Below are 11,219 nucleotides of genomic sequence, written 5' to 3' on the forward strand. Positions count from 1 at the left end.
TCTCAAATAGATTGATCACGATTACCCTTAGAGTGAATGAAAATGAATAGGTTAAGTTCATTTTTTTCAGAAGTTGAGTCACATTCTATCAAAAACAGAAAATAAAATAAATCAATGCCTTCCTAATTAAAAATGATGAATTATGTCTCTCCATTAATCTCATGCTAATATTTCTGTAACAGACTTTTTTCCCCTACTTTGTCAAGCATTCCCAGTTTCAGAAATCACTGTTCTACTAAAATTTCACAGACTTTCATTCAATAACTTGGACACACTTTCTACTTTGCAACTCTTAAGTGAACAAAGCAGCTATTTTCAAGTGTTAGCATCATCCAGGTATTCTCTTGCACTATAGTCAGAGCATTAAGTTCAGTGAGAGAGGATTAAGTGTTTTACTACTAATTTGGAGTCTTATTATTGTAGGTAATAGCACTCTTGTGTATCAACTGCTAGACACAGACCAAAGTCAGGTGTGAGAAATATATAAAGCAATGTAGACAACAACAGTTGACCCAACTTTATCATCCAGGAAGACTGTATACATTCATTTAGTAGAAATATTTTTTATTTCCAGCTTTCATACTTGCTACTTTCCTGTGTCTGATCTGTTCACCCTAACCACCTGCATGGGCTGGTGACATTCTTTAGCATTTTGCCTGCATTCTCTTGGGTTTACAACCACCAGCTCCACTGCTAGTTAGCTTGATTTTTCTAAACACTCCTTGAGACCCACCCACACCATGAAGAGTAAATCTCTCCAAAGGAAATCAATTTATATTTAATTGGGAAATATAATTATGCGATGGCATTAGGTCCTTGCTGAGTGCTGTAGATTAGATAGATTAATCAGATGCTCAGAAAGTAGGCTGCTGATACTGGAAGGGCAAAATTTGTTTGCAGCATACAGACAATTCTGAAACTGCTAGTCATATCAAGAGCGATTTGAATTGGTACTTTCAAAGAGAACACTTACGAAAAGTTTTAAGCCAAGCTGAAGAGCGCAAAATAGTATAAAATCTTAGTAAGCACAGCATCACCAGATACTGAGTGACAGCTCAAATATTACCTCTGTAAATGTATAATTGGGTAATTCATCTTTGAGTATCACTATTAGCTCTATTAAAATGGTAATCAACTCAGGTTATCAGATTCCTAAACTCCTTGAAACCAATGTCTGTTTTTGTACACAACATGTGGGTAGAAGAGATAAGGGGAATTATGACAATACAAAGCAAGTGTTTTAAGAACGTGGGATCCAGATTTTCCTTAATATAGTTGAGGCCTGAGAAGGAACAATTTGCTGCACTGGAAGAGGACAAGACCCCAATGTGAAATCAGTCCTCACCATGTCTGTCACTTCCCCAGAGCAGGGAGGACATGGCAGCAGTAGCCCTCATGGGTATGGAGTCAGAGAAATGAGTGTACATAATTATGTTCTGATAACAGAGCCAGATGACTCAAACACATGTTGCTGCTGTTCTTCCCAGGAGCGTAGAATATTTAGACCTCACACAAAAAGAAATGCATGACAACTGTCAGCGTGCTGGTTTGTAAGCAAGGCACATTGTCTCCTGTATGAAATCTGCTTCATTAAGAATAGCATCAGTGTGACATTTATGTTTAATCCTAATGGCTGCATAATTATTAATTACAGTAGCTACAGAAGTAAAATCTCAAGGAAGCAGGAATTTGTCATACACTTCACAACTGCCATCTACTTTCAGAGTACCTTACCCAGGGAAATAAAATCATTTAAGCATTACCTTTGGAAAACTCATCACTAGTGTAGAGATTTTGCCAGCGTTAGCGAATATCAGTCAGTCAAGAAACACTAGGCTTTAAAAATAAAGTACATTCATTTGAAATGTTATCATGATTCATTTAAATCCAAACATACTTTGAGCTATCAAGATGTTTAATGTACATTAGAAAGACTTTGCTCAACACTGGACCAAATGCTGTCTCATAGAAATCATGATTTCTCGTCAGTAACCATTACAGAAAATTATGTTCTGTTTCTAATAGTATCTAGCCAATTTAAGTTAAATCTTATTTATTTCAAATATTCCATTTGAATTGGACAATGAAATAAAACTAAAATGTTTTTGATCAGTTTCAGATTTGAGCTGTGCTCATTGCAATTGGAAAAACCTTGTATTAGCAAGTCAAGGTAGAAAAATTGAAACTGCCAACCATACAAAGTAATTTTCACAGTGAGCTTTTCAAAATGATAGAATACTTCGAAGAGTTCCTGATGCATTTCAAAATTGTCAACATTTACACACACTGTTGCTATTTCTTTATTCTTTTTGCTGCGTTAAACAGGTTATATACTTAGAGTAGAAGCTGAAGTAGTGGGGTTGGTAATTCAGTGTTTTTTTCATGCTGAAGTAAGGAGCCAGATAAAAGACAAAAAGATAGAAGCGAATAAAAATGGATTAAGCTACATTAATTGTTCTCAGAGTGGCAGTCTGAGAAACATATAAAAAGTACCATAATGCCACTTTTAATAGCCTTTATATTAAAATCGGTATTTTAAAACCTCTTTGAAGTTCTTGATTTTTAAGAACAACAGCTGTATTCGAAGGCAACCTTCAGCTAACCTTTACACTTCCACTTACATACATCAAGGAACCATATTTTAGTAGTAGCCTGTGTGGTTTAACCCATGCTTACCTGTGTAACTGTGAAATATCTCACCATCCTTTTGGACTGTCAGTGTATTAAAAGCTGAATGTGAGACTCTGGATTTGTATTCTAAATAACAACGTGCATATTCATGTGTAGTTGTTAACATATACAACATATACAAGTGCATATGTATATTTGTGCCAGAGGGATCTATATGAACAGGAGCTTAATTTATGTTTATCTACCCACAGAAATGTGTATTCCACTATTAGGACCCAAATTGTACCGTGAAACAATGCCTGCATTGAAGATACCCTGAAACACAGTTAGAGATACCTACTATAAACTTATTCATAGATTTTTAAAAATATTTAGCTATGTAAGAATACTATGAATCTTTACTGAAACATAGAGCCCTTTAAAACTTCATTTAATATCAAATTTCTTCTACCATAGGCTGTTAACAATAGAAATAGGGAAACTTTACAAACTGCTGGGTAGAGAGAAAAGAGTGCTAGCCAACAAATCTTTGCTTAGGAAAGTCTGCTCTGTAATACACTCACACGAGCACTGTAAAATTGAGAAATGCACATGAATGTTCTCTCAGAGAACATCCCTAGACATAGTAAATAAATGTGGTAGGCAAAAATATATCCTTGAGGAAAAAAGAGCATGCACATCAGCCAGGAATCATACAGCCTTGCAGTTTCAAGGACAAGGAATTTTAAAGTTATTTTTATTTTCTTAAAAGGTACTTGGGCAGCTCTGGGAGAGATAGGCAAGTATTTTAATGGGCTGTAGATAACAAACAGGAAAATCTGGGTTGTTTTTTTTTTTTTTTTTTTTTTTTTGATGGCCATTAAAAGATCAGTAGGGCTGCTACAAGGGTTTCTGTGGAAAAGCTGAGTACTAATATCCCGAAGGTCTTCAGAATCAGAAAATTGAGATAGAAGAAAAGTCTGCAAGCTTTTGCAGGGAGAAATGAAGCCCACACTGAAGAATATGGATGGATTTGGAAGGTTTTGCAGTAAAGATGAAACAACTGTGATTAATGGTAAGAAATAAGATCACAAAAGGGTAAATTGAATAACACCAGTTATACGCTCTGTAAAGAGTTCCAGGACATGAAAGACAGTATGGTGAAAAGGAGGACAGTGTAGGCTTTAATTAAACACAGAGCATGGAACTGGCCCTCTAAATCAATCTTTATTTCTAGGAGGCAAGAAAGAGCACCGAGTTGTGCAAATGTGTGAACAGAATTTCGGGTAGCAGCCACACAGATTTGTCTGAGGAAACACTTCAACAGATGCCAAGTAGGCCTACTACTCCTTATGTTCATCTCGAAGGGGGGGGGGGGGGGGAAATAAGTTACTTAGCTGTATCCAAGAAAAGTTAAAAAAAAAAAATCTTGATGTATAAAGCTTGAAATTTATATTTTTCCTGGGATGCAAGTGAGGTATTGGGGGAAAAAAAACAACTAATGGTTTGATTCAGATGGGACTTGCACTACTACTGAAGGATAGTTTTCTTCCCATGCAAAGAGAGGTATATAGCAAGGGCAAGAGAAGTAAACTGCAGTTAAAATATTGATCCAGCTTCTCATGCCATTTAAACTTGTCTACATCTACAAACATGGGCAAAACCATTATTACTTCACATTAGCCAAGGATCTTAGTCCATCACCTTTAGTGCTGTAAAATGACAGTCTGCCAAAGACTAGAAAATATGCTCATCTTTTAGCAAAATCATATCAGAATCATAACAGAACAGAATTCTGCCTGGGTGATAAACCATCATTCAGTTTTCTCAGGGAGTCAAAGAGGCTCTTGGTGATGACATTTGACAATGCTTGTTTTTTAAATAGTTGAAAAGGGATTACTGAGAGGGTTTGGTGTTTGCTGGTCAAATCTCTGCATCTCCCTGATTTTCAGATCAGTATTTCAGTTAGGTTTGTTTTCCCCATGAGCCTTGTTCTGACATAACATGGCAAAACCATGATCAAAAGTAGCTAGAGGTCCATGGATGAAGAACTCCAATCATGCCAGGAAGAGACTGGACTGGGAAGCAGATGGAACTAAGATCAGACAAAATGTTCTAGCAATGGCAGCAGGAGACTTGGCAGTTCCCATAAAATACATTGTAAATCTATTAGACTTATATGGATTGGGCTGTAGTAATAAGACATTAATCATCTCTAATCCAACAGAACAAGGATCCTCTATGATTGGAACATATATTTATACCTCTTTCTGGGTCTGCTCCAGAGCAAAACCACCCTTAGATGATGTTAATGCAGCTTCCTGTTATAAGCAGTACGGGTAAAAGAACAGTTCCACATCTGAACTCACATCCAACATTAGTTCTCTCAGCAGATTGTTGGCTTTGCACCTCCTGGATGCAATGACAGTTGTTTGCCACTTTCTAAATGGATTGATAAGGCATCTAAAGAAAACAATTGCTGTTTAACCCCTCATGTTTCAGGCTGCAGAGCACATAGAAATACATACGTGTATAAAATCACATCTCAATTACATTGATCTTTCACGTCTTAAGTTCTACTTATCTAATGGCACAGCTGTTTTTGTTCCTGCCTCCAAAAACGTTTTCCATTCTTTGAAAAAGTACTTCCTCTTAAATCTTTTCTCGCCATAGAGGACAGAGCTAGAATTTGTAAACCTATCACCTCCGATCAGACCAGTAGCTATGTGCTGGATCATGCAGAAGTGGAGGATAATAATATGCACTAGTAAGTACAGAGACAAACACTTTAAACAAGTCGCTACTGAAGTTATATTAAAGCAACAGAAGGATAAAACACTGTTTCCTACAGCTTTGTTTTATTAAAGAGTGCAATAATCAAAGGTTCATACATCAGCTACATAATCCTGTGTGAACCGTCTGGGGTTCAGTTCACACTGAAACCCTTTCCTTCAGCCAAGACATTTTCTCCATTTTTTTTTTTTAATTAAAAAAAAAAACTGTCATCTACTTCCACAGAACCTGCAAGAATTTTGCATTACTGGGGCTATTATCATTCAATCAGAACTGATTTAAAGTGGTTAATGGATTCACAAGTACTGAACAGAAGACTGGCAGACACACATGAAGAATGCTTGATTGCACAAGATAGGAATATTCATTAAAAAGAAAAAGCATACCCATAGAAAGTCCTCCTTTTCAAGGGAAGTATCAACACATATTTCCCAGTTTCAATACAAGTAAAATGTTGGAATATAAGGCTGAAGAAGTGTGAGATTACGTAACAACAAATGATCATTTGGGGTACTGAATCCATAGCAGTATGGAAGTATTTAAAGGAAGAGGTTAAGAATTCCTCTCAAATCAGTTTTTTATGTGAATTACTGGCTTGTCAAAGAGTTCTAAAATATAAACTTAGATTTTTACATTTGCAGAATTTAAAGATCATACCTAAATCTTTTGATTACCTTTTCCCCTAAAGAACACAATACACTTGTTATTGTGCAGGATGTGAATTGAGCCTTTATTGAGACTGTTATGTCTCTGACACCACCATTAGACATCCCAGCTTTTTTAAAAATAGTAACCAAACTTTTTATCTAATGAGTACATCATGTAATGTCATTATGAGAAATGCAGTAGTGAGATGAGCTTTCTAAATCATTTTAATGGCTAGATCTCATAAATCAGACCTTACAACTACAGTTATATCCAGTGGTTTTTAAGTAGCAGAGGATGAGTAAAGACTATTTGTCAAGAAAAAACCCTTTCTTCCAAAGGAAAAGTCTCATCCAGCTAAATGAGTAGTAATTTGTGGAAATAATTATGCTTTTCTGCTCTCTTTGCATAATATGGGGCAAAGAATTTCAGCCAGAATATTTGACATCAATTTTGTTACATTTAATTGAATGGTAAAATAAATGGAAAGAAAAGGTTTCTTCCAAAACAATCAATGTTACTAGTTACTTGGGCTTTATGAGTTTTCTTGCAGGGACAGGCGACTTAATGAAATACAGGTTAAATAGCTTTTCCAGGATGTAAAGAATACTTGGAGAACAAAGTAAAATTCCCTTCTTTCCATTTGTCTTGCAACAACAGAAAGTTTCAGTTTTCAAATAAGCGATTGTAGGTATTCTCAGACGCAAGACATTAAGAGTGTATGCTCATATATGCTTTAGGAATTACATTTTTCCACTATTTGGTATCTTCAGTATCTTCCTGGAGCATACAGAAAAGCCTTCTGGAAAAGTAATCTAGAAGAAAAAGTATTTTGTGGATCTAAAATTCCCAAGAAAAACAATGAATTGTTTCCCTATCTACAGAAGTAACTCCTGAACATGACTAAGAGACTTAAAGCTTGATTTTTATTAATCTTTCTGGCAATGACTTGCTTTATATTCCACAGGTGGTTCTACTGGAGTGAGGTATTATATACTCAGTCCTAACATAATGGGCTTTTAGACCTTATTCCTAACTCAATTTCAAGTTATTTAAGTAGGATATTGAATATATGAACACTTATGCAAAAGAAAAAGTGGAGAGTTGCAATAGAATTCAATTTGGCTTTTCCACCAACAGCAGAAATCAGTGAAACAGATTTTCATATGCTGTGCCCTTCCAAAAGATTTCCAATTTTAGGCATTATGTAGTATGGCTCATGTGAAAAGACCAAATTAAAGCTGTGTTACAACACTTCTTGTCCTGGTCAGTCAGTATGTCAAACAAAAATATTATTTCAAAAGAAGAATGTTTTATTCCATGCTGTCTGAAGTTTTTTAGAATCTGTGTAGAACTTAAAAGACACAAGTGAATCCAAAGTAGGATTGAAATAATTCCTTTGCCTGTTGGTTACCTACTTGATCTTCTGTTTCCATGAATCCCAAAAACTTGCTTAAAATTGCAGGCTTCCAAAGATGTGGTCTTTCATTCTCAGAAATGCCTGGCAGAAACATAAGTTAGGCTGTTTTTAAATAAACATCTGCCTTCCAAGGAAATTACTGCATTTAAAAGACAAGTTTCTAGTTGTGAAACTAGTACTTTTTGGTTCAATAAGTTGCTGATGAATCTCAAAAAAAAAAAAAGCACATTGGAATTTTTCAGATGCCTTACCTGTTCTGCTGAAGAAGGTAGTTTATGTATCACAAGGTCTTGCTTCTAATTCTTGAATCTAACCAGTGAAATCAGAAAATTAGTAAAAACTATTTTAATTATATCTCAGAGGACAGTAGAAGGCATTATGTGCTCCTTCTCTGTAGAATTGTGGCAAGAGCAAGGGGGCACACAAGATGAAGACTCCTTTTGTATGCACTATTGAATCTCAGGAAGAAAAAGCTGTTGGTGTAGCTCTGTACACCCTTCCCTTGCAGACACCAAAGGTCATCTCTTTCCTAATAGAATTAGGCAGGGAGAAGCATGATTTAGATGAAGACTGGCTGGTTTGGTAGGTCCTCGTTGAAATAGATTAGCAAGATTAGCAACTCAGCCCTAGTTCCCCACTCTCCTGCTGTAGTCTATTCCCCAGCCTGCGGTTTCAGAGAATCACAGAAACACCAAGATTGGAAAAAAAAGACCTACAACATCATCCAGTCCAACCATCCACCTATCACCAATAGTTCTCAATTCTCCCCTGCTGGCTGCCTTGCAGCATTTTTTCAGCAGTAGCATGACTGCCACTTTGCAACCCTGCTGTATAGTGTGGCACTCAGCAGAAGCTGGTGGGAGTCACGAATAGGTTTACATCTGCACCTACAGCACTGGTATCACTAGCCATGAGTAACAGATTCCTTCCAACAGTTTGGCCCCCTGAAATTCTGATAAGCAGCAGGCTTTTTTTAGGCTGCCACGCTGCACAGAGAGCAAGGTCTTTCAGGGGAAAGACTAGTGGCAAAGAAAACACAATTGTGCTATTCAAAACATGTGAGGAATGAAGTACAATGGTCTGTTCCTCCCACTCCCCACAGGATTTCATCAGAACTGCAGCCAGCTCAAGTCATTGATCTGGGGCTGCAGTCTTCTTGGAAGGTAGTCTAAAGAGCAGATAATTCATTTCTTGAGGAATTAAAGCCTCTTTCAAACCTCTGGGCTCTCCACTATTCAAGCACCTTTGACTTTTTTTGGCACTCTTCACTTCCTAGAGCTACACAACCTTAACAAGCTCATTCAAACATTTTCCCCTGAGGAATGCTGAGTGAGATGCTCATTACAGATGTTATCATGCAATTTTACCTTCCACTGAAATACAATAATGTACTACATATATTGGTGCACAAGTAATTAAAATTGTCCTTTATTTGTTAGATTCCAGAGTTTTGTGAATTCAGGTCTTTATAGTCATGCTTTGAGGACCACAAAATATTTAATTTCTAAATTTCTATGGCTCCTTTCAGAAAGCCTTCCTAATGACGCTCAGCTGATAATGTTTTGCGTTAGGAACATCTTGAAAGAAAAATATTTCCATTACATTTTCTGTATTTTTTCTTTGCCCTAATCAACCATCTTTATTTACCATCTAAATAGTTTATCTCTCAGATTCTTTTTTCATGTCTTATGACTTATTTAGATGAGCAAGTGATGATATTCACCTCAGAATCTTAGCTCATTTCTATGATAGCTAGCAAAGAATCACCTACATAAGATTTTAAATAGTACTTTTTGTGATTCATCAGTTCATGACATCCATATATCATTACTACTTACAATAATTTGACAATAAAGATTTTAGTCTACATTAGAAACTGCAGGTGAAAGGAAAAAAAAAAATATTAAAAAAGAATGAGAAAGGATCTTAAAGTTATGTATCCTACATATTTTCCAGACAGAAGATTGGAAGATCTCCAGTGGAATCTTTATTTAATTCAAATAGTGGAGACTGCACAACTGCAGTTGCTATTTCTCTTTCATACAAATGAAAATCTGACCTTGAAAAAAACAACATCTAAAGAGGCCTTTATTTTTCCCCTTAAAAATACAAATAAATAAGCTTTAGTAACTTGTGATTGTTTTGCTCATTAGTCAGTCTTAAATTTTAAAGTAATCAAAGCTGTAACTTTTCCTTTGATGCTTTTGAGCGAGAAAAGAAGATAACAAAAATAATTCAATAATGTACTTGTCAACATTTTTCTTCATGTGGTTGAATCTGTCTTCAGCATACGAGATGAGATCTAAAGAGTCACTATTCAGATCTGCAGAATTCAAACAATGTTTGAATTCCAAAAGGTTTTCCTTGTGCCGACAAACATACAACTCGCCCCAAAAGGCAAATGGTACATGGCAGTACTTGGAAGACATACGAGGTTCCAAGGTTCCAAGCAAAAAAACTGGATAGAAAGATTTATCAGTCTAAGGTTTGAAAATACTGTATAGTGATGGGAAATTGATTATAAATACTTTCTTAAGGAGACGTCTTAATGCAGGAAGTCAGTCAGTAGTTCCTCAGAAAGCTTCACAAAATAAGTTACAGTAACACTCTTCAAGGTGGCATTCTTTTATAATACAAAGAAACCGTCACACTAAAAATATTCCAGAACACTAACTTACACATACTCAATAGGTACAATCCTTTCTCCACCCACTTAGCATTTAGTTTTACTATAGCTTCAACCACAGAAGTCTTACAATCCACTCTGATACCTTCCTTGCCACACCTCTTATCCTTCATGTGCTTCCCACAGATACTCCTACAGCATCACTCAAACTTGTACTGGAGCCAGCGTTGTGCTGAAATACCCCAAACCCCCTCCCTCCTCCCCCCCCCTCCCCCTGTATTTATTTATCATTAGTTATTAGCTCTGTATTTATTTATCATTAGTTCTCATGAAAACCTTTTTGTATTCCTACAGAATCAGTAGCATCACAGAATATCCCACGTAGGAAGAGACCCACACGGATCACCGAGTCCATCTCTTGGCTCCACTCAAAATTCAAACTCTGTGTCTGAGAGCAGCGTCCAAATACTCCTTGAACTCTGGCAGCTTGGAGCTGTGACCACTGCTCTGGGGCATTTTGAGGCTCTCTTTGCTTTTGCCACAGTGTAGAAGGAAATTCCCTTACAAACTTTCCACAGGTTTAAATAATATTCTTCAAAAAGTCTCTAATTATATTTTATCGAACAGCAGAAATGTTGTTCAATAAAATCTCCTCTTGTTTACTGCATTGCAGCTGAACTTTGTGAAAGACCAACAAAATTTGTGTACCCGTACAGTATAAATTCAAATGGAAGAAATGATAGACATACTCACATATAAACTCTGAACTTCTCAGCTTCCTTAAACAAGATGCTTGCTGTCCCTATTATCTTTAGGAGAGGTTGTTTCTTGCTTTGGTAGTGGCTGTTTATATGGTAATGTTAACCGAGATTTGATCTTTCTTCTGATTTTAACTACACTTGACATAGTTTGTTTTTTTTTTTTTTAAATTCCTCACTGCTGTTGTAAGACAGCTTTACTGTAGACTCTGCTAAGTGATATTTTTCCCTGATGGAAACATCACAGTTAGGGGTCTAATAAGGTCAGATATTTCCTGCTGCAGCTCTGGAAGTTCAAGAACTTCCCATCAGTTTTATTTGTATTTTGTTTTCAGAAAAATTTTCCCTAGAAAAGAATGCAGACCAT

At 36.2% G+C, this 11,219-nt stretch overlaps 1 long non-coding RNA gene across 1 annotated transcript; it reads right to left on the minus strand.

Annotated features, from left to right (window-relative positions):
• Window positions 1-3,985: 3,985 nt before the first annotated feature.
• LOC128080121 (uncharacterized) lies at window positions 3,986-10,944 on the minus strand. The gene is made up of 4 exons (XR_008206492.1): window positions 10,848-10,944; window positions 7,720-7,777; window positions 7,467-7,549; window positions 3,986-6,863 (listed from the first exon to the last, which is right to left on the minus strand). It is a non-coding gene; the product is annotated as an uncharacterized LOC128080121 (long non-coding RNA).
• Window positions 10,945-11,219: the final 275 nt, after the last annotated feature.

The sequence above is a fragment of the Tympanuchus pallidicinctus genome, unplaced genomic scaffold, assembly GCF_026119805.1.
Source record: "Tympanuchus pallidicinctus isolate F22 unplaced genomic scaffold, pur_lepc_1.0 scaffold2, whole genome shotgun sequence".
Lineage (NCBI taxonomy): Eukaryota > Metazoa > Chordata > Aves > Galliformes > Phasianidae > Tympanuchus > Tympanuchus pallidicinctus.